Raw genomic sequence first — 26563 nt, 5'->3', positions numbered from 1 at the left:
CAGATGTCTCGCCAAAGAGGAAGACAAAATGCTGATTATTCAATATTTGCAATGTGCACTTCAATACTGTAATAAACTTGATACTTCATCTTAATGCATTCGATGAATTTGAACACTGTACTCAGTAAATCACAACTTTTTGATACCCTGCAGTTAATATGTTTAAAGTGTCTCATGTTTTTTTATGAAATTTTTTTGTTAACTTAAGATGCATGCATTTTGATTAATGTCTCGATCGTATTATGACCTCGTTTATTCATTAGAGTATATGTGAAAAGTACAGCGATAGATGTAAATATGTGTGTAAGTCTATATATAGTGGTACGGAAGATATTCTTTACACTGATAACTCATGATTTGTTTTTATCAAGAATTTCATCCAAATGTTTGATTTGTTTTATTATTATTATTTCACACATTGCATATTTTTTCTTTTTTTTACATGTTTGCTTTAAAATATAATATTAAAGAGCAACTTTCATATCATTTTCGGGCAAACACAACTTATGATTTGACTTATGTTTTTTTAAAAGTAACAACAATTTGATTTACGGGAAGAAGAAAAAAAGACATTAAACGATTATGTTTCGTTTTAAAATTAATTAAATGTAACATAGAATTTGTCTAGATTTAATTCTATTAAAATATAAGATATGTAAGACATTATTATACATCTGCATCTATCTAGTGTTTCCCCCCGAGATCAACATCCTTATATTTGATCTAGTCGTTATCAAGCAGCGACTCTTACTGATATAGATGGTAGACGTTCATTGTATAGGATCATCTTAAATGGAGACAAACGGAAGAATAATAGTCAAATTAAGATGATGTAAATTAGTTTGAGATTACTTACTTCTTCTTTGGTGGCTTTCATGTGGCCTTAATATAATGTATAAAGAACTGTCTTTAAATAGAACTTTCTATCTTCAAAGTCCTTTAATAAAACGACGTTTATTTGCATATAAGAACAACTAAGCCATTGAAAATCAATTTAATGTAGGTCAAGAGACGAATTTCGTTACGTCTTGGGTTGATAATTGTTTCAGAATAGTTACTAAGTAAAAAAGGCCAATAGTCTCATACTATATATATTGATATTTCATTGTTTCATTTCTGCTCACAGATGAATCATTGGTCACACAAGGAATTTCAAAGCAGACACATTTGTCAATGAATTGAAGCTTGCTTTTACAATGTCAAGTCGAACCTTGTTACAATTTCATACTAAAATGTAATTATTTATGCCCCTTAATCAATTCTATTTCAGGAGAAGAAAAATGGTGAGTCCTAGGTACCTGTAATTATCTGGTTGTCATTTGTTTATGTGTTATTTTTATGTTTTTTGTTCTTTTTGTCTACATAAATAAATGAGCGGATTCGTGATCAATACACTGCTCAAGGATATAGTTTTTGTACGGCAGTCGGGAAGTTCGTCTTCATAAAACTCATCAATGACGCTCGAATAAAAAAAAAAGTCAAATACAGCAAAGGTAATCTATTCCGAGGATAGAACATCCTTCGTTTTTCGAACAATTCAAAGTTTTGTAAAAATATAATTTATGATTATGACAAAATCAATGATATTCAGTTCAGTACCTTTGTGTGAAATGTTAACATACTGAACATCGAGAAAATGTTAAAACGGAAAGTCCCTAATCAAACGGCAACATCAAAAGCTCAAACAATCAAACGAATGGATAACAACAGTAATGTCACTGGCTTGATACTGGCATTTTATGTAGAAAATGGTGGATTGAAACTGGTTTTATAGATAGCAAAACCTTGTACTTGTATGACAGTCGCATCAATTTCATTATATTGACAACATATGTGTGGCCAAACAAACAGACAATATAGTTATACATGTCAAAATAAGAGGTACAGCAGTCAACACTTTGTCATAACCTTAATCACTATAAAATTAAATAAAAATGTAACAAAAAATACAAAAAGGAATATAGACAAGGCACATAGACAAAACTGAAAGACATGAATACAAATATTATCATAGAAACAAAACGTGATGTAAAAGTTCAGTCAGGTCAAATGAATATCACAAAAACAACCCAGACTACACAGTAAAATTCACAAATACAAACAAAAGAATGGTGTAACACGTTATCAACATAAGATGATAAACAATGTCAGTACCCAGAACATACTTAAAACCATCGTGTACTCTTTGTGAAGTTGATACAGAATATTTATCGACAAGGTCTTGGTAACTACCGATGAACTTTTTTTTAGAAAAAGAACTAGATTTCAATATTCTGACGAGGCACTGGTGACGTTTTAAAAAGTCTGAGTAGGATTTGCCAGATATCTTATTTCTGCAATCGAATTATCATCAAGGTAACGGTCTAACTTCAGACTTTGTCATAACAATGCAGTATCATGATATCTCTGGAACATGCGTTGGTGGTGTACTATAGGAACACCTACGACTTGTGAAGTGTGTTTCAAAAAAGCAAAGGTAGATCCTGTCAGGGAGAAAATTGTATTCATTTAATCACAATAAACTTGTATACATATCTTACAGTCGTTTGAAATTACCTATAAAAAGACAATATATCCTTCATATATTACTTACTAAAATATAAATTTACAAATGTTACATTTAGGGGTTTTGTTTTTGTTCTTGGTAAAATGTAATTTTATTTTAATCTCATGCCTAAACATACATGAAGATGTTACATCTTTAGTTTTAATATGTGCTTTTAAGGGTGATTCTCGACGGTTAATGCGTTATTACGTAATCATTAACCGCCAACGGCATGTACGCATGCAATGTACTAAACGGGAACAGTTAAATTATTCTTCTTAGATGAAAGCTGCCAAATAGATATCCGTTATTTCAATGACAATATCAAATTGCTTTGTATGCGCTTGAGACTCAAACGAGGATCGCAGAGTCTAAATCATTATTCCATCATTTTCTTTACGAATAATTTCTCACCAGGCATAGATGACCTATGGCTGTATTGGCACAACTGTATTGAATATTAGATTTTCAATGAAGTCACAACTTACAAATAGATTTGGCTTTTTAACCGTTGGCATTCCAGCTGTGCCACTGATAAGTCTTCTGTAAACAAAACGAGCGTCTAGCGAGACCCATACTTAATTATAAGCTTGTACATTGATGGTAACACTTAATAGAACCTTACGATGTTATTATTTAACAAAAAACCACAAAAGACGTCACACTTGAGACATTTATCGACGCGAGATAACCAAGAAGAGTGACAATCTTTTAGTGCAACGATAAATATTTCCTAATGATTGTTACAGTGTTTTTCTTTTAAAGACTAATTGGAAATAGTTTTTTTCTCCTCACTAGTGAACAAATTTGTTCTCGGCAAATGATTGGTCAATTTTTGATTTTGACGTCAAATTGTCATCATTTTTTCTGAAATATCCTATTGTTGACGACATGAAAAAAGGCGAACATGCGTGATAACGTCAAATATGAAACACACAACTATCCGCAAATCTTTGAAAAGGGAAGGATAAAAATCATTGAGAAATAGAATCAACCACTTTAACTCGTGTTATACGATTTTTCTCAGGTTGAATTCCAATTATTTTAAAAGCTCGGCAAACTTTATATATCAGGAAATGATTGAATCAAATATTATTTATCGTTTAAAAAAAAGCTCGGCAAGACACGCGCTTTAACCATAAACATTCAAACGTCTTGAGTGGAGAAATATCGTAACACACTTGTTGCAGTGGTTAAATCTATGGTTTTCTCACAATATAACAATCCAAAAAAAATTCAAAGAAGAAAAAAATTATAGTCAATTTATCACTAAAATAGTAGACTTATTTGTATTGTGTCTTGGTTCCGACTCAGAAAGTCTCATGATGGGTTATGCGTGCAATAGTGAACGATAATCCTGTCGATGCGACCAACCTTGCAACTTTAAGGTCCATGCATTTTCCTCATTCTTCCATACCTTGATTGGTATCTTTTGTTGATGAAATTTGAGCATCGATTAACCTACTGCTGTCTTAATATATACTCACAAGTACCGCGACCGATGATAACAGCATACCAATAACTGTTTAACAACCCTGGGTACCGTAGTAATATTAATCTGGGATTCGATAAGCTCAATGATAAGTGTTTTGTTTTAATACAACTGTGAACTTATTATTCGTCATAAACCAATTTTTTTTGTTGCATTCGTGGGTACAGCTGCATCACGAATTTAAGTAATCAACGAGTTACAAATGTTGTATGCAAAGATTGGCAAAACAATAAATTCAAATATCCATGAAAATGCAAGTTTTCGTCAATAAACGAAAATTGATACTCACGAAAAAAATTAATCCAGTTTATATGTCATATGGTCAATGCGATATTAAGAAATCCGTAAATGTCATTATCTCACATAGAATTACAAGTTCCCTTACCGATAAGATTAAGAAAATGCAAAATATATTTCTGTACTTAAAATATTTACACTGTTTATGTAAAACATGAAGGACCATTACAATTCACGTAAATCGACGATTTTTGAAGAATAGTAATTGTAAGTAGGAGTGTAATAGTTGGTTAAGGGCATACGATACAGTTAAAGGGGAGGAGGTAATGATGTTTCTAACGTAAATTGTTACTTTCGCGACGTCAAACTATGACTTATCAGGAAAAGATTTAGTTTTCGTCTTTTTTTTATCATTCAACTTATCTTACTTGAAAAAAAGCTCATGGACCCCTCCATTAAAAGTCATTTGGTTTGATTACGTAAGAAGATTATGTGTGCCATTTTTCTTAAATAGTGCATTTTTTTTTAAATTTGTTAAGTTTACAGCAAACAATTACGTTTTTTTCTACATTTGTGAACATGAAATTTAAAGGACATTTATATATAACGGAATTTACAAATATTCTAACAAAAAACAGCTTGTGTTTATCTATTAAAACGAAAAAAAAATTATAAAGTTTGGACCTCATTTTACTCAAAAAGTTGCACATTAAGGTATATTTTTCATGACATATTAGATTTAAACAATCGCAAAAAAATAGCCTTTATAGAAATTATCAGCAAAATTTCAATATGGAATCAAACCTGTATCGTATGCCCTTAAAGGGGATAATTTCTACTATATTCAGGTGATAGTTATTACCACAACTTACATGCAGGGATTCAGACTTTTTTTTAATGTGAGAAATGTATTCATTTATTTTACATTTTCAACAAAAATTCAGTTCAACACGAACCATCGAGAGTTCTCATCGACGAGAATCTACATTCATTCAAACAAAACATTCGTCATATCATGATAATAATGTCTTTATTTCAGAATATTTTTTAAAATTTATTGAAAAAACCTTGTATATATATTGCATGCTTTACCTTAAAATGTTTGGCATTTCTTGTGGTTAGGATTTACAAATAATATAAAAATGAAGATGTGGTATGATTGCCAATGAGACAACTATCCACAAAAGACCAAAATGACACAAACATTAACAATTATAGGTCACCGTACGGCCTTCAACAATGAGCAAAGCCCATACCGCATATAGTCAGCTATAAAAGTCCCCGATAAGACCACATTATACTCTCATGGTGTTTATTCATATTTCAAATCAATATTTGCATCAGCAAATTTATGTTCTACATGATTTGGTGCAGAGAAAGTTCTTCCAATTATGGAAATACCGATCATAACTTAAGATTTGAATTAGCATCATATTCAGTTGGTTAGTTGTTAAAATGGCACTAGCTACGATGTAAAAATCTCTGATTTGAAATTAAACCGACATAGAGAAATTTAATTGCACGACTTGTTTATCTATTTATATCTATATTTATATCGTTAATATGACCATCGCAGATCTTCAGAGGTAAACTCGAACATTAACTAAATGGCGTCTAGATTAAAATACACATGAAATGAAGCTACATATCATGGAGACAATGCCATGTAAATTTACTATTTTAAGACTTTTTATAATTGGAATAAATGTTTTAAATTGTTATAAATCAAATTTGAACATTTGACGCAAAACGGTGAACATTAATTTGACAGCTAGGGGCTCTTTAAATCAATTAAGCATACGCCACATACGAGCGTGTAGTAAGTAGTTATCAAAGGTACCAGGTTTATAATTTAGTACGCCACACGCGCGTTTCGTCTACATAAGACTCATCAGTGACGCTCATATCAAAATATTTATCAAGCCATACAAGTACAAAGTTAAAGAGCATTGATGATCCAAACGTGTCTCTTTATATATTATTATAGGTATACAAGCACATTAAGTTGTGATCTCTTGTTTTTTTAATTGAATTTAAATCTATATATACTGCTGTGGATCCTAAAAATAAATTGTGTCAAAGATTGTAACAATGTTGTGAACATGTGCCTATGTGTCAATTTGAATTGTTGTCTTTACTGTTTAACCGATGTCGTCGACAGCGTTGATCATTTTACTAATCATGCAAAACAAAACCTTGCATTGATTTTTGAGGTTCTCTGCGGTTGCACATGTATGAAATTAAAGATCTTTTTTGTTCATATTATTGACCTGGAAACTGATAGATTTAAATAGCATTACTAACAAAACCATGTTTTTACGTCCATAAAACCTGTGTGCATGTAGCAGGGTTGACGTACATCTCCTATAAGTTGTAAGTGATTATCAATGTGCAAACGATATCTCTTTGAGGTTTTTTTAAAGGTTGAAATCAAAAGTGATATGAAAGACGATTCGATACATTTGTTGATGTTTAGATTCCTAATTGAAATGGCCACCCGGAAAGATAGCAATATTTTAAAAATGTCAAAATGACTTATCACTGCCGTTTAAACGCTATTGTTCTCTCGGTTGAAATGTGATGAGGACAATAATTACATTGTCAACTACTTAATCCCGTGTATTATTCATACTTATCTTTAAACAGTTCGTGTTAAGAACAAACTCCAAAACTAAAGGGGAGAAAAAACGTCTATCAAAGGATCATGTCTTTGAAACTATACTCTTCTTCTATATATTTTACCTTAGGAGGAAGTTTTTTTTCAATATAATATTAATAACTTTTCATCGTCTGCCAACAAGACAATTATCCACAAGAGTCCAAGTGACTCAGATATAAGTTATACTAGGTTTCCGTTATTTAGTTCAAATGTAGGTTGACTATGGAAAAAGTGTTTGAGTTAAGTATTAATATTCTGACATCAAAAAGAAGACAGAAAAATTATTCCATAGATTATTTGCAAAACTTAACGCATTTGTTTCACATAATGAATACAATTGACCCGTGTTATTTTTGCAGAAACTCAGTACACCACAATGGTATATGCGGTTTTTTTTATATAAAGATAATAGTTATCAAAGGTACAAGGATTGTAATTTAGTACGTCAGACGCGCGTTTCGTCTACATGAAACTCATCAGTGACGCTCATATCAAAATAGTTACTGTAAACCAATGATTTTCGCGTTTTCAGAAGTCAATCCAATTTCGCGGCTACCTATAACTTGGAAAATACGACGAAGAAACAGTGGATTACGTCAAAAAAACTTCGTGCAACGGGAGCAATAGTAAACAAACGAAATTTGATAGCCTGTGCTACGGTAATCTTGGAGCATAAGTGCAGAGGTATGCAACAGGAGAACGGTGGACATATTGCTCTTCATAGATCTTGGACCGAGTCTTTTCTTAGGAGAATAGGTTTCGTTAAACCGAAAGGGACAAAAGCAGCACGCAAAGTGCCTGCTAATTTTGATGAACTTAGGATAGAATTTCTCGGCAGTGTTTCAAAAATTATTAGTGAAAATAACATTGATGAACTTTGACCAAACAAATATCCGTATTATTCCATGTGGGAATTGGACAATGGTGGACGAAGGTAAGGTTTTTATTTTATTTTGTTATGCCTTATTTTATTCTATTTTTATAGTAACGATCAATTCAGGCCAAACAAAAAAAAATGTTGAAAATTTTTGTTTCTCATGATATCAATAATATTGATGATAATTCACTAAATAAAACATTAAACGTCAAAAAAATAAATATAAAATCCATCTCCATTTAAATTACATTAAAATTGACCCTCCTTTGTATTTACAGGGTCAAAGCAAGTTGCAAACACTGGTCTCGAGGATAAACGCCAAATCACGGCTCTTTTAACATGCACTATGGCAGGGAGTTTACCCCGCCCTCAACTACTATATCAACTGATCAATGTCACCCTCCAGTGAAATGTCCTAAAGGTTGAGATATTCATATAGCCAAGCAACTACAAAGTTGAAGAGAATTGAGGATCTGAAATTTCAATAGGTTGTGCCAAATACGACTAATTAAATCTATGCATGGGATAAGAAAATCGTTATTTTTCGTAACTTCAAAGCTTTGTTAACAGGAAATTTATGAAAATGACCACATAATGGATATTCATGTCAAAACCGAAGAGTTGACTACTGGGCTAGTGATACCCAGGGGAACGAAGCGTCCACCAGCGGTCACTTCGATCCAGTGGTGTAAACAGTTATCAAAGGTACCAGGATAAGACCGTAATTTTCCCGTATGAATGGTGTGACAGGTTTACCTGGTACCTTTGATAACTATTTACACCACTGGTAGTCAGCACTTCGGTGTTGACATGAATATCAATAATGTGGTCATTTTTAATAAATTTCCTGTATACAAAACTTTGAATTTTTCGTAAAAACTAAGGACTTTTTTATTCCAGGCATATATTACCTTAGTCTTATTTGGCACAGCTTTTTGGAATTTTGGATCCCAAATGCTCTTCAACTTTGCACTTGTTTGGCTTAATAAATATTTTGATATGAGCGTCACTGATGAGTCTTATGTAGACGAAACGCGCATCTGGCGTACTAAAATATAATCCTGGTACCTTTGATAACTATTAACACTAGTCATTATGGGACCCTCTGTTGCTTGTTGTTCGCAGTGAGCCAAGGCTTCGTGTTGAAGACCGTACCTTGACCTATAATGCTTTACTTCAAAATTTATATCTTTTATAACTTGTGACTTGGATGGAGAGTTGTCTCATTGTCACTCATAACACATCTGTATGTATCTATGGAACACTTATACGAGGTTTTTCAAGTACACCAATTATGTATATAAAGTTCTTAAATTAATTTAATGAAAAAATAATTCTGATTGGGAAGGCACACGAGTTTTAAAATCTATGCATATTAATTTTGACTTATTCAGTAATTAATGTGCGTTGACCAAAAGGAAAAATGGCAGAATGACATTAAGTGTTTAGAATGGTTGACCATGTTCAATACACGAGACTCCAATGCTTACTGCAAATAATGTATTAAGACTTCATAACACACTACGATGGCCTTAATGACGTAAATGACGACACCAATACAGCAATGCACATTAAGAACCAACAAGCACAGAACAGTACCAAGTCTTTCTCCAACTATTTCACACGCTCAGATGCTAATGGTGTGGCAAAAGCAGGAATCTTCGCCTACTTTATTACAGAACATAACCTACCTTTCTCAGTTTCAAACTATTTCACCAAACTTATGTAGTTATTATGTATTATAAAGTAATGTTTTCAGAGAGCAAGATTGCAACCTAATTTGCTTGTGGTAGAACCAAGGCTACGTCATAAGATCCCTGGTACCTACACTTCAGCAAGATCTCATCACCAACCTTATAGCCCAAACATTCTCACTTGCTATAGAAGAAAGCAACAATAGAAGCACTGACACATGTCTGGCAATTTTAGAGCGGTACATCACTTGAAAGAGTGCTATGTCCAGATTATTAACTATGAAGATCTGCAACATAGATCATCAAAGAACATCTTAGATCAACTACAGTATACCTTTGCAAACTACACAATACCATGGACCAATTTACTCAGCTTCATGTCAGACAACTGCAGTGTGATGATGGGAAGGCATAACTCTGTGATGATCCGCATCATAAAAATGTCAGCTGCCGTTTTTGAATTTGGTTGTGCAGTAGCCGGTGTTAAATCTCCACCAGTATCCGTGGATCACATCCTTGTAGACATTAACTACCACTTCAACCATAGTTCCAAGCTAAAAGATACGAAAAAGAGTTGCTAGACATTTGTGAGGTAGAACAAAGCAAGCTACTCAAATATACAACTAAAAGATAACTCAGTTTGGAAACCAGTATTGATCACACTATTCATCACTGGCCAGCTCGCACCAGCTAGTTCCAACTCCAGATAGAGAAACCCGGACGTATTCAGAGACTCAACTCAATGACCATTATATCCATCTTTACTTCTACTTCCTCAGCTTTATCTTAAGACCACTCAACAACTTCAACGAAATTGTCCAATCGTATTGGTACCATGGTAGAAGAGAAAAAAAACCTTCTACGTACCTTCCTTAGATAATTCGTAAAAGTCAAAGCGATTCAAAATACTCCAGATCTGACAACTATAGATTGGAGAAATCCTGGAATCAACAACCAAACAGTATTCTCAGCATTGGACCCAACACTTGAGGCTAACTGTATGACCACTCAGATGACATACCTCGAACAGTTCTTCTTATATTCATACTTGTTTTTACTACAAGATAATAAGCACGTGGAGTTATTTGTCATCTAGATAAAAAGTTCATGAATTAGTTGACCGACCATCAACGAAGAACTCGCAACTGGACATTCAGCAATTACATAAACAATGAGACAATTATTTCTATAACTTTATTGGTAGTTGTGGTATATGTCAATGAGTTAATTATCATGAAAATACATGAAGTATTTTCCACTGAACAAAACAATCTTAGAGGTAAAATGATTTGTATTATTTTGCTTCATTCAGATGTAAAAGTCTTCGATATTTATTATTTTATTACTTTGTCATGTCAGTTCGTCAGTGATAAGGCAGATGGTGACCAATTTTCCTTTCAAAGACCCTGCTGTATCATGTTTGGTTTTCCTCAACCCAGCAGAGAGAGGTAGTCTTGACTTCAATGACACACTGAAGATTGTTAACAGATTTCCAATACTTGTATCATCTACTTAGTTTGCGGTGTTGGAAGAACAATATATTGTTTACCAGGTGACACCAGCTGATGAACTTCCAAAGTTTGACTCATATACCAGAGTACATTCCTACTGAGCTGCAGTTTCAGGAAAGATCATAAAAACAGCAAAATGTTTACTACTGACCAGAGTTACTAGAGCAATGTGTTGTATACCGAACTCCAATGAAGAATGCGAAAGAGTCTCCAGTATGGTCAAGAAGATAGGTCAAGAAGATACACACAGAACTGGACAACTTAATACAATGTGACTTTCTCACCACAAAGAATAATTCATACTGTGTATACTACCAACTAAAGACCAATACATACATCATCAAAACAGTGACAAGAGATCAAGAAACAAACCTAAGTTGATTCTAATTATACATGTTATACTTTCTACTGGACATTATAAAAAAAATATCATAAGATGAAGCTTTTCTTTTTAATTTTCTTTTCCTGAGTAAAATCCCCCTTGGAAGATTTCAAGTGTTGGCAGGTTCATCAGAGGAGAGCATTTAATTCATATAATGAATATAGGTGTATTATTCTGATCAAAATTCTATCCCGCAAAGGAGATTCACTGTTGACTCCGTCAGCAAACAAAAGATAATTTAGCGCTGCACTTGATTTATAAAGAGTCCATAAACGGAGCGTACATTAGCGTACATTTTGAATTTAGAGTTGATAGTTTTTATAACAGAACATTTCAATCGGATGTATCGTCAAGCTCATAGACATTTTTATGAAGCCAGATACAGAACGTTTTATTGAATGAATTTTACCCAACATCTGTAATTCCATGGTTATAAATAAATAAATGTTTTTAAGGATGATGTACCCGTGTAAATTCAATGCTAAACATTTGGAATTTTGATAGAAAATCCACAGGATTTCCCCTTGTACTATAACACTTAATAGTTCGGTGCTTGAAAGATAGAGGATTATTGCATGCAGTGCTAGCAATGATTTTCGTAGGGTTCTACTTAAGTCAGTCAAAACATAGGACACTACAGAAACATCAAAACTTTGCCTGTATTTTTCAACCTAAAATGAATAAAATTCTAAACTATGAAAACATATGTTCATTAACACATAATAAACATATACCCATTGTGTAAATTGCAAATAAACTTGAAATGTTTGTGTCATTGTCAAACCGGTTTTTGGGGTGAATACCTAATTTTCCAAAATATCTGGACGCCTCTAAGATGACTAAATTTGTTTAAAATTGGTATAAACGAATACTATTACATGTAATGCAGTACAAGCTAATTGTTAATTTGTCACATTAATATGTTTAAATGACATTTTTATCCAATTTCTGTACCGATATTCGTCCACTTATATCCATGAAATTAACTGAAACTCGTGAATCAATATATTTTCTCAAAAATAAGCATAAACTTGTTTTATACCTGAGATATGCAGGAAATTGAAACTGAAAACCAAATTTTTTTTTTTTTTTTTATCCATATATATATAACAGAAAAGAAAATAGGACATAAAAGCTTTGAAAATGAATAAAATCTAAATTCGTATAATAAACTGGAAAATGTTACGCTAAGGGTAGCACAGATTCCTAACTTTAGTTTACACATTCATGACAATACCTTATTTAAGAATCATACATATTTTTTTCTATTTACATCTTTTAGACAAACAGGTGATGAACACTGAGCTGTTACAGTTGATGCTGGTTGGCAGAAAAGGGGAAGAGGAAAAGCATATGCCAGGTATGAACCTTTATAGAAAGATAAAGAAGGATTAAATAAAATAAGGTTTTGAGTATGGCTTTATTCACTTTTCCACAAGAATGTAGATATCCCAACATTGTAGGTAAACATTTGATTTTATTTTTAAAACGTACATGTACTTAAGTTGGTTTAACTTTGATTACAAAGTTCTGTTAATATTATTTATGTACTGTTTGATACTGTTATTCAGAAATTATTGAGTCCATTTATTTTTGCCTTTTTGAAAGGAAGGACAAAAATGTTATAGTTATATTCTACTTACACATGTTACAGATATATCAAAATGCAAGCTTTTATATCATTGTGATATAATTACTCGCTCAGTTGCATAATTCTCAAAAATAGGACATTGCAATAATTTTTGAATTTATTTATCAAGCCCCCCCCCCCCCTTGTTTGAAATATTTGGTTGGTAATATAGGGAATTAATGAAGCATGACTGGAGCAGTCTGAGTCAGTGCCACCCCTCCTCACAAAAAGTTCTTGATCTGCCACTGGAAATTAAAAACAATTTTCATAAACATGTGAATTGGAGGTTTGGCCACATTTTAAAACCTGATTAAACTCAAACATTTTTATTATTTTTAAATTAATGTTTGTACCCAGTCAAGATTATAATGATTGCCCAAGTGGAAAATTTTGATTCAGAGGTGAAAATGCACTTTGAATTTTCTTTTGTCTACATGGACTTTCTGCATTAATCATATAGAAAAAGAGATGTTGAGTGATTGGCAATGAGATAACTATATTGTATATGTTAACTTCCAATTTCAAATAAAGTTGTTAAAAGCATTTAAAGGCACCCATACAGCCTTCAACAATAATAAAGACCAATAATGTATAATATAATCTGCTAATAAAAATCCGACATGAAAAAATATGAAACAATTCAATTGAGAAAACTGACAGTTTTATTCTCAACAAAATAGTGTACGAAATAACAAAAATGACATATGTAAACCAAAAACAACAACTTAATTACAGATTCCTGACTGATCATGTTTTGCTTTGATGTTACACCGTTTGCAACCCATTATTATTAAAAGGTTATTGCAAAAAAATAAAAAAAATATGGCATATTTTAAACAGTGAAATAAATAATCATTTTAATTTTTAGGACACTGTTAAATGATAGGAGAATACACTGGAAAGATTACCAACTACAAAGTACGATCAGGATCATGTAGAGTTAGTTTAAATGCTGCAAGCAGAAATAAACCTGCTGAAGATCATGACTGCAGAAAAAACTGATCAGCAGAAGCCATGGAGCAGGATATGATAGTTGAAATGGTGTCAGAGTGCAATGCGAAGGATTTTAAAACATGAACTGTTATTGGAGATGACGATTCAACCACCATAGCAAAACTTAGGAGCCATGTAGATGCCAACTTTAAGAAAATATCACAAAAACCACGTAAAAAGACCTTTAGTAACACATTGTATGAACTTCAAAGTTCAAACAAAAGCTTGAAATCTACAATTATCAAATATTTAAAGAAAGGTTTTAAATATAGCATTGTACAAAATCATGGTTACACCATTGTAATGGAGAAAGCCTTGAAATATCTATCAAAACACCCTTTCGGAGATCACAACCAATGTAATAAATCGTGGTGTCGCTTCATAACAAATTCACAGGTCTACAAATCTCTCCCTAATGGAAAACCCATACAAGATCAAAAGTTGAAGGAAACCTTGACAGAAGTTTTTGATTCCTATATCAATCATGCAGAAAAGTTAGCATCATCACGGAGCACACACGCAAATGAAAGCTTCAACAAAACAGTCGGTCCAAAGGCACATAAATCCCATCATTACAGTGGATCATTTAGCTTTAACTACAGGGTTGTTGGAAGTGTATTACAAAAGAACATTGGTTACATATACGTATCATTGGTGAGAATAATGAGTAATTGAGCTAAAAGGAATATATTTGAAATTATTCTGTTAGGACTTAATTATATAGGGATTAGACTTACATACTTTATAATATCATGCAGATTATTGATAATTTAAGTGTTACTCAAAAGAATCAATTAAGGCCTTCAATAAAGATATGTGTGTTCACTGAAATATCTCTTGTTTAGTTTTAGTGGTTACTCAGTTGGCATTTTGTTTCTAAAGAAATTTTTATTATAATCTAAACTTTTTTACTAATTTGCATATTTTCATCTTGTAACATCTTTATTTATATTTCAGGTCCATAAACGAATAGGATTGGCTCCAGGTGCACACACCATTCGCCTAGCAAAATTCAAAGACTTACAAAGAAGAAAGAGAAGAGCAATTGCCACTACTAAAAAGGCAAAGATAAAGAGACTTGCACTCAAATCTAAAAAGTATGTAAACATTAGAGCACAACACCAAAGCTGATTATAATCATTTTTCCTCTGTTTGCCGGTCTTTTGACAGTTTTATACACATGTATAAGAAATAATATAAAGGGTAGAAATTAAATTATGTATTGATCAATATCTACTTCACCCAAAAAGCACACCAATGGTTAAGTCTGATAAATATTATTCTTTATTGAAAACACAATGAACCGTTGTGCAAAAATCCTGATTGACTGTTTTTGCAAGTTTTACCTTGAACAGCTAAGTATCAGTCTTTGTTTTATTATTATTTTTAGACGACCCCCTTCATTTTTCAAAAAACGGTGGCAAAAGTCGGTAGTGTGACTTTCTGTTAATGTCTACTATTCCATTCACATTATATAAAGTATATACAAGACAATTTTTTCCAGATACGGGATAATATGAGGATAAGCGTATATATGTTACAGTAAATAGGTGAAATTAGGAATTACGCGTAATTACTAAACATTTCAGTAAATACCAGTAATTACTAGCCAATTTAGTAATTACATGTATTTACTAGTTGTTTCAGTGATTACTGGTAATCACTGATTTTTTTGGTCATTTTTACAGCTATTTACTAACTTGATGGTTTTTAAAAAAAATTAAAAACATAATTCAAGATATCAAATAAGAAAGTAAAGGGGTATGGATTTTATAGGAGTTAACTTAAGGATGTAGGAATATAATGCACACCCAAAGTGATACTCTTTAGTGTTTGTGAATTGAAACTGGAAAATGGTTGTTTTATAGGTTTTGAAACTCCGTAAATATATGTATGCAAGACAATGATATCAATCCAAAATCAAACTAAAATCTTCATCATGCACTGTGGTTTAAAACTTTAAAAAAAACTTTCTCCAAATATCCTGGATTACTACCAAACTTGGACAGAAGCTAAATGTTTATAATCATAAGATAATATCCAAAAGTAAAGTTTGTAAAAAAACACCTTTGTTTCGTATATTACTTATAAATGGACTAGTTTTTTCCCCAGTTAACATTACACACACTCTGTAGTTAAAGTTTTTAAAACATTACATTTTATAAACCATCCTGGATTTTTACCCAATTTTGACTGAAGCTTCTTACAGTACTAGTCAAAAGATAGTATCTAGAGGAAAATTTTAATATTTTTTCCTCATTTTTGTTGAGCATGCGATTAACAGCAAAAGTAGCCGATACTTATTGTTCTGCAAAACCCTTATAATTTTAATAGCTTAATACATCGATAACCCATCTCCAGCTAGGGGTTGATTTGAAGGTCACATGAATACGTATTCAATAAGCTCCAAATATTCACTTGCAAGTACACAACTCATCAACCTTGTTTCTCAGCTAATTTAACAAAATAGAACCAGAATAGCTGCTAAAGGTGAATTATAATTTTACTATATAATTTTAATAAATGATTTAACAACAAAAAAACGATTTTTTTTTATATCTCAAAGCTCATGCACATAACAGTTCATTCCAGTTCTTAACCTACATAACGTTATGTTATCTTTTAAGGTAATAAGTCTAAATATTCTTCAAATTCAAAGTTTTCTTTAAAAAGCATAATGCTTTGGGAGAATTTTCCATTTCTGATTTCCATGTCTACTGAAGTTGGTAAAAAATTATCGTGCTCAACTTAAACCATTTTGGATTAAAACTAAAGTTACTCTGATTTAACCAAATATTTGAAAGTCCTTTTTTATTCAAGATATTTTTTATACAAATCTAATTAGTATTACACAGCTAAAACAATGTTATATTACGGTCAGGTGATCAAACGTTATGGTTGTTTTAGCAGTTAGTAAAAAGGTGTAAAAATTCATTTTAAATTTAGTAATTACTGGTAATAACTGGGCCGTTTAAGGAATTACTTGTATTAACTAAGTACATCGGGAAGTACCTATAATTCCTAAATTTTAGTAATTACATGCAATTCCTAACTTCACCTATTTACTGTAACATATATATATATTACGATTTCAATAAAAAGTGTCTAATTACACAAGAAACAGTCTTATTATTCTTTATATGGGTTAGAATCAGGAGCATATTGAACCGGGCCTATTGTGGTCTAAAACAATATGATATGAACATTCAACTGTGATACACAAGTTTTCATTCAATCAGATGTACGTCTACACTGATACAAACGAACATGTTGTGTTATACATACACAATATAAGAGGCCTAAAAAATCACCAAAAATAATGTCTGACTATAAACGGAACCCCCTCTAACCTTTGCCAAGAAATATCTATATCAAATAATGTTGCTAAATCATGTCTACAAATTAAGCAATGTATATTCTTAATATTTCGACCAAATGTAAAATGTTTATACGTTGGGTATATCACCACGATGTACCTACACCACACCACTCTTTTTTTTTCGCTTTTTAGCTATGATATTGTTAGCTTTTCTTCTAATTCTGATTTTTACAATCCATATGGTATCTTCTGTCTCTTTTGACTGGACTTGTCTATACCAAATCCTCACAGTTACTATTATATTTTTTCTGTGACTTTTCTTTAGAACTTCAATCGCGCTTTGAGATTAACTATTGATTATATATGACTAAAAGGAGTAGAGAGATCTAGCAAAATTAATCCAAAAGTATCTACATCTTTTGAGAGATATTCCGATATTCCCATTCCAATATGAAAGTAACATCAATACAAAATGTCCGTTATGATTATAAACTATTTCCATTATCTACACAAAAAACTGGAGCAATTCTTTGAAATAGTATGCATGTGACATATTAAACTTGTGGTTATCGTAATTTTTGTTTACACAACACGTTTGGCAGATTGTTTTTGTAGCTTAAAATAGAAAGGCGAGTTCATGTAGCCTAGATATTATTAATTTAAAATAAAAAAGAAGACACAATTGTCTGTTAAAGAAGTGAACATTCGATGAAAAAAAACAACAGTTGAAGTAACTGTTAAACATTTACTGCCATACATATACATACTTTATGTAGATTCTCTAAAAGAAACATATTAAGTAGATTTCTAACCTTAAAAGACTAAAATCAGTACTTGTTAACATAGGGTAAATTGGTCGTTAAGAATATCATGAGTATGTACATTATATGGTTGTACTTTTTGGTCACGTCCCTGTCACTTTTTTTTTTTATAAATATTCACAAATAACCATAAAACTATACCCAGTATCACTTGTGTCAATTTTTATTTGTCTATGTTCAAAATTAGTATGAAGTTCAAGATAATTTGCAAAATTGTGGTTGAAATTTTCAACGTCCATTGGCCAATTCTTAACGAGGCAGCTAAATACATGTGCAATATGTGCAAAAGTTTCTCATCTACATCCAATTTCACGTGAATAGATGCACGCTTGGTGAAGCTAGTTTGTCCAGCAAAATGTTGCGTTTATTTTGTTTATTTCCTAAATGTTTTAAACATTCTAATATTTACATACTACATGTAAATACTGTGATAAAACTACATTGTTAGGCAATCTATAATTTTATTTATGTAATTAAATTAATCTTTGTACTGATCAAATGCTAGTCAAATGCGTTTAGTGTAAAAATACTTATTCACTGTTTTTTTTTTTTTAAATGTTGTTTGTGCTGTATTCAGACCCTTCTATCAAGTAATTTGTATGTCATGCACACGTATACAAATTGCGGTTTTTATCTAACGCAATAATAGGTTTGAACGTTTTTTTCAATTTAGATATTTTGTTTATATATTATATTTATATATATGATCATTTGTGGCCATTCGGTTGTGTTTTTCCCTTTGGTCTGTTTATCTCTTTGACACATTCCTCATTTACATTCTCAACTTTATCAGACACTTATAACAAGTACTGTTAGAATACGATTGATAATTTATTCACGTACAGTGGCTGATATTTCATGCAAGTTAAGAACGAGAACACGTTAACAATAAACACAATGGATACGTATTGTTATACACATCCGGGATGATGGTCGGAGAAATTTGACCTTGCCACCGTGCTACGGACCCCTCAATGAGTTCTAGCATGGGTTTTTAGCGTGCAAAAAGCGTGGCCCTCTCCTTACACGAGATATCGCATTACACGTTCTCTTTCTGACATGACGTGGCTGCAAACTTGTACATCCCGCACAGGCAATTTTGGCAAGCGTTTTACTGACGGTGGGAAAAAATCCAAGTGACCCTGTTTCTATTTTCCGGTCACCCTAGTGAGTGTTGGATTACGAAATCATACATATATTATTCTTTTAAAATTTCAGCAGTTATCAAAACGTTGATTTTGAGATTAAACAAAACTCCACAAAAAAAGTAGATAATCTAAAACAAAAAAGATAAAACGCAAACTAGGTTTATTAAAGCATCGATTATTGCAGCTATAACAGCTATCATTTATTCTTATTGGACGAACACGTGATTCCTTGACACTTATTTAAATGAAAATATACGTTTGTTAAATGCACCATGAAACAGTTGGATTATGAAAGCTATTCAGTTCATTGAAGAATTGATATAGTGGTTTTGAATATGCGCAACGATAAACGATGTGATTATGAGAAACATTAATTCGCGAAATGATTCCAAACATTATGCACAAACTTAGTAATATTATTCCTGACGCAAAATGTAATTTAAATTAATTAAAGTTGGTCATTTTGGCGATGTTCCAAAGACCAATTTGCTTAATATGCAGATTTAGTGACAGAAATCAACACTATTGTAATGGTAAAGGCCAACAAAGAAATTGGTATGGCCTGAAAATATCAAGAATCATTATTCAAACTGGAGATTGTAGTCCCTGTAGTACAAATTCGCTGACAACTTGTTCATCTTGTTTCGAAATGTTTTGAATGGTTACTCTTCTTCCAACCTCTCTTCGGTCCTTTGGTACAGTAAGTAGCTTTATTTTAATGTCTTCCACTCATCGTGTCATTCACCTGCCCATCATTTCAATGAATGTCAGCTATTTAGAATGTGTTAGTATCATAAAGCGAGGACGAACTTTATTGGTTAAATGTTGTCACTCATTAAAGAAATAAAACCGTTTTTAACATTGTTAGAATACAGTTTTGGACTAATAACAAAACTATCGCAAATGTCAACTATGGCTTAAAGATAGTATTGATGATGCATCCAAAAAAATTCCGGACTTAATAGCAACATAATTGCCAATAAAATGCTCCGTATTATGTAATAAGTCTGTTGGATTTCCTTCACTTTATCTTATGTGTTCTGGCTTTCTGATTCTTCATTGTATGATATAAGGTGTCACAACGCGATATATTTTGTTATCGAAAATATTCATTCGTGTAATCTCCAGGAAAAGATTTTTTTTACCATGAAAGCCTTATTCCAATAAAACTTTTATTCATTTATTGATAACAACCTACGTTTGTATAGAGTGAGTGTCTATGACTGGAATATTTGATAGTGTTAAATCGAAGGATTTTCTGATACTTTCAATGCTACAAGATAGTTGGATAGCTGTCATTTCTTCCCTCAGACATTTAGATAGATGAGTGCATCTGTAAAAATATGTACTTTTACTAAAACACCACTAATTTTTGTGTCTACAATGGAAACTTGTTGGTTATTCTAAAGGGAAAATCTCCAGTGCCGATAACATTGGTATACTACGTTAAAAACTCCGGAATTATTTTGTTTTATCATGCATGTACAGCTTGTTGGTCGCGGGATTCATTGAAAGCCTTATGTTTTAGCTATTACTTTATAGTTCCTTTAATCATACACATGTTCATGTGTTTCTGAGTGTTCGTCTACATCATGCCAGCAGAATCAAAACCCTCTTCCTTATGTATGTTTTAATAAATTTATTTGACGTGGCTCGGTACTTATATATCCCGTCATTGTGTTACGTACAATGTATTGTGCTATGGTAAATTGTTATCTTATTGTTTTAAAATAATGTGTTTATCGTGTTATTAAACCAGGTTTTATTCATCATTTTCTGCATAAGAAAATGCCTGTACCAAGTTAGGAATGACAGTTATCCATTCATTTGATTTGTTTGAGCTTTTGAATTCGCCATTTGCTTTAGGGACTCATAAGATATTGAATCTGAATATGAGAAGTATATGTATATAATATGCGTTAGTAACGGGTGTCACCTGTACAGTGATAAACTTTCGATGAAAATATTGTGTCGAGTTGTTAAAGACTCGAGCGTAACCAGCTACAATATATCGAAGGAGATTTGGTCAAATTGCAAAATAGACAGTTATACGTCATATACCAAAAGTGCAAGAATGTAGACATCATTACGTACTTCAACATCGAGCAAAACTAATACCGTATAGTAAGATTAGTTATAAAAGGTTTCGCTAATCAACTGTAAACCTACGTAAACGAAAATAACATCGGATTGTTTATACCAAACAATAAATACAAACATCGACTATGGTTTGAAATAGGTACATACTGTTTACTGTGGGTCTACTTTTATTATTGCTCAACCCTCACTAAACCTGCTATATGAAAGACTAAAGTTGGTGTTTGCTGTTTTCTGTTTTTCCGCTAAGTACGCGGCATTTAGATAATAGCAAAGATTAGTTGGTCTAGTACAAAGCAGGGTTAATTTGCATATTACATTAAGATGTCCTCGTCTTGAATATGAATAGTAATTTACAGCTGGAAGTTGAGCAGCAATCCATCATTATAATGTTATCTACCACACCTGTGACTGTATAACACAAAAAACTAAAAATGAAATTTAACAGGCATGTATCCTTAGATTGGTACTTGGAACAAAAGAGAGAACACAAAGTGTCAATTCAAGAGTACTCGAATTTCCTGAAAGCAAAGCAATTTAAAAGCCCAATTCTCTAAAGGAATAAAGCATGTTTATCCTGACTTTTTTAAAGTGTATATTCTAAAAAAAAACCCATCATGAACAGAGCTCTTTACCCAATTGAAAATTATATTTAGTTTCAGCTGCTGTTAAAAATAACAATGACAACCGCTAAAATTGTATCTAGAAATTAATATTAATTGAGGAACATACTGTTTTTGTTTAGAAAAATGTACTTGTAAAAGATATTTCAATCTCAAAATGTTTGCACCAGTATTTTAATGTAAACAGAAAACTTATCACACAAATTTATCATTTTCTATTTTATTTCAGATTTTCAATTAAATTAGAAGTACAGTCGCACCCCTTTCCTGATATAGCATTGTCTCTCTCCTCAAGCATCCGTTTTCTCCCATCAATTTTCTCATTAAAACATCATATAGTGTCCACGTTACTTTTTTTTTTTAAATTCTTTGAATATAAAGTGCAAACGTCTTCTTTGATATTTCTGACATGAATAAAATCAAACTTTTTTGTTTACTGCAAATCAGTACAATCTGTAGATACACTTTTGTCTTCTCGGGTACCATTATATTGCCTCCTTTAATTTGTATTACTTATCATCAGTTATGAGAATTGTGTTTTAAATTTAAATTATTATTATTTCGATATTTATTTATAAAAGTACGTAGATCTATCTCTTTAATTTATTATTGTGCTTCATTTCACGATGCTAATTATAGATTATTATAAATATATTGTCTACTAATATACCAGAGTCTGCAATGCAATTTTAATCATGCCTTGCCAGGCTACTAGGTTACCAAATGTGGCCCGCCGAGGGATGAAAAATAGCCGGAACTACAAGAATTATCAACAAAATGGAGATAGAATAAATGGAGCGTAAACCCCTGCAATATTGAGTGACTATCAGCAAAATGACTACCGTCATAATTATCTAAATGTCGGTTATATTTTTTTTTTTCAAACCAAATCTCCAATGGGCTAATATGCGTTCCCCTTTAGTTCTGCTTTAACATACTCTATCCTCAGCAATGACATTTCACTTCTTGTTTTGCAACATCAAAATCTTCAGAAATGTTAAAATTTACCTAAAGACTCCTAGTTAATATACATTTTCATATTTCGATAATTTGTACTGTCCGATACAGAGACATCTCACTTATTTCTTAACAGTTAAATCGACTCCATGCAGTGCTTCTTTGGAAATGAACATACTTGTTATTAGTCTTTATCAAAATATTTCTGCTGAATTAAATACTCGTTGTAGGTGTTCTAAATTCCATTATTTTGCTTCTGTCGGTCAAACCTAAATATGCAAAATCTTGTAGTGTAATCTTACAAATTAAGCCGGCAGTTATTGTTTCTCTATAAAAGAACGTAAATAACTGATTTAATAATGCATGCTTCCATTTCTTTCATCCTGTAAAGATGTCCATGAAGAAAACGACCGTATTCGTTTTTTCGATAATTTCTGTTATTAATTTATACGACACTTTCTGTTATTAATTTTCCGACAATTTCTGTTATTAATTTTACCACATTTTCTGTTATTAATTTTCCGACGTTTGATTTACTACATCATCATAATGATACGACCACTGATATATATAGTTCATTGAACCGAGCATAAAACTGATGCTTTTACTGAACATAATGATTAATTCACTCAATGGAAAGAAACCGGGACCACTTAAGGTAAATTAATACATAATGTACTGCAAATAATAATATATCTACAGAACATAAAAAATGATGGTGCGAGTGGGGTATTGGTGAACTATGGACACCTTTTTTGGGGTAATTTTAAATCTCGATCTTTTTCTGAAATTAGTTTTATTACAACTTTTAATTTTTCACGAAAGATACCAAAGGGACAGGCAAACTCATAAATCTAAAACAAACTGACAACGCATTGGCTAAAAATGAAAAAAAAAAACCTGTGTTACAGACAAACCACAGGCACTTGTCTCAACAACAAAAAATCCTATATACCTTAATATAACACAAGGTACTTAACTAAATGTTTTGAAAAATGACCCACTCCCGAATTCCCGTTATTTTTTTATTTCTCGGTTGTCAAACCTACTTAAACTTAATATGCCGTAAACTAAGTACTATATATATACCATGGTTTTTACGAGTTAACATATTTAAAGAAACGAATCCGAAGGATGAGTTTGTTTAAATATGTTAATGAGTAAGACACATGGTATATAACATTTGTAATATAAATAAAATGATTGACAGCTTCAAGACCTTCAACTAATATTGGAAATTGATCACGTTACAGTTTTATCCAATGAAATGGAAGCTCGCGCAAGTCACTTTTGCGCCTCGTGTATGATTCTGTGTCTTTCATGTAATTGAACCCCTGAATTTGCAAAAAGGAAAGAAAATGTAAGATTTTCCCGATTTTCATTTAGTTTTGCGCTCTGTGTATGGTTTTTTGCGCAAGTAATTTCATAATGTCATCAGACTGAGGTAAACAGACCTATCGGATTCAAGCGTCGGACAAGGATTAAATAATTACTCTAATGACGGGTAAGAATTGTTTTGTTTTCCAGTATCATACAAATTAATCATATTTTACAGAATTTTCATCTAATTGAAAAATGCATATTTATACATTTCTTGTTTTCGTACAAACTGCTTTCTTCCGTTATTTTATTAATTCGATTATTAGATTAATTATTAAAACACGATAATTTTAATGATAAAACACTGTATTTAAAACAGTAGTGGATCCAGGGAGCGTAGAAAGTGTACGTTCCCCTAATTGATTGCAAAAAATCATGTTTTTCACAGTTATTTGTAGCCGATATTTATTCCCTTTTCTATAGGTAACCCCTTTTTAAAATCGAAATTTAATTGGATCTTCGCCAAGGAAAATTATGATTGTTTCACATTTCATTTTTTTCACAACTTAAAGAAGAAACAAAATTAGGGGAATTCGTAACAATCCTATATAGTTTGAAAAAGGTTTCTTAAGATTTGGGCACACAAAATTTATTGCTTTTTGTTATGAAATGAAAACAAATGAAGATCTTGACCTTTTAGTACGTTTAACAGTTTCCTAAATATTAAAGAAGCGGATACATTTAAAAAAAAAGGTGGAGCTTCAGCCATGGAATAACATGAACATGAATATTATATACCATGGCTGAAGCTCCGCCTTTTTTCCTTTGAATTCTAGTTGAGTTGCATATTTAATTAGCAAAGTATGGTACAACATTAATTTGCATATAATATACCATGGTTTTCCCTCACTACACTTTTAAGCAAATTATTTCATAAAAACATCAAACGAAAAAATCCAATTTATGTTACAAATTGATTTATCTACACAATGGTATATGACACGACTATCATTGTTGTCGGGATCATTAGTAGCAGGCCTCAGAAGTCGGTCAAAGGGATGTTTGTTTGCATTCGTCTCAAACTTTGGCAACACCCAGCCGGTAATAGTCTTATTTCGGTAGGTCACATTCATGAAAGGGGAGGGGATTGTAGTTACGACGTAAGGAACATATCCGATATCCGATATCATTAGTGAAACGGTTATTCCATAACTGTCAACCATCATTTTTCATGTGAAATTGAAAAATCGTCTGAAAGAAATAATCCGAATGCTTTTTAAAAATAATATGGTAGCATCACCAAGCCCAGTAGTCACGATTTTGTGTTGACTTGAGTTATCAAAAGATATGTTTATAATCATCAATTAGCTGTTTTCAAAACGCATTTTTTTATTAAATACTAAAAATACTATGGGTTTTCTTACCTTAGCTGTATGATGAGTCTTGTGCTTCTGCATTTTAAAGTTGTATAGTATTCTATTATTTATTTGTCATTGTGCACATTACTTTAACGATTAAGTCTGTTTTTAATTATACCAATTTTATAAGGTTCTGTACTTGTACATCCCGTCATTGTTCTATGATCAGTTTTGGTTCTGACGTTTGCCTATGTATTTTGTCCATTTGCAATTTTGTGTTTCTATACATGACGCGGCTCTGTACTTATACATCCTGTCATTGTTCTGTGATACTTTTTGTAATATCGTCTTACATATTTGCTAATAAGCTTTGTCTATATTCCTTCTAGTGATAACCATTTGATGAATTCAGGTGGAGACGAGTAATTTTGTTGTAAGCGGTTGCAATGCATACTTATTTTTAGTAAACCCAGTCAAACAATCGAACAAAAATCTTTTCACTTTTGTAAACAATTCTTTCCGGCATTTTCTGTTGCAGATGCAATATTCATTTTTATTCTGTCTTATACATGTACCAGTATTTTTTTTAAAACTCCAACCATGTAGGATATGAATTTACAAAACCTCCTCCCCCAGAATATCAAGTTGTCATCTTTCTTAAGGAGTGATATCACAGTTATAAGGAAAATAAGAAGAATTAAAATACATATATTACTGAATTGTGGACAAATGTGGTGTTGTTTGTGACTAAGCTGAAAAATATGGACACATGGACACACATAACTTATCAATATCTAATTAATATAATAACTCAGAAGCAAGGCTTAATTTGATACAAATGACCTTGTTTAAATGTGAAATAACACAATTGTAAATTTCAATCAGATACAATTTTTCTGA

This window comes from Mytilus trossulus, chromosome 10 (genome assembly GCF_036588685.1).
Source record: "Mytilus trossulus isolate FHL-02 chromosome 10, PNRI_Mtr1.1.1.hap1, whole genome shotgun sequence".
In the NCBI taxonomy this organism is placed as follows: Eukaryota; Metazoa; Mollusca; class Bivalvia; order Mytilida; family Mytilidae; genus Mytilus; species Mytilus trossulus.
The sequence above is the reverse complement of the archived record's forward strand: the minus strand, read 5'-3'. Positions refer to the sequence as shown.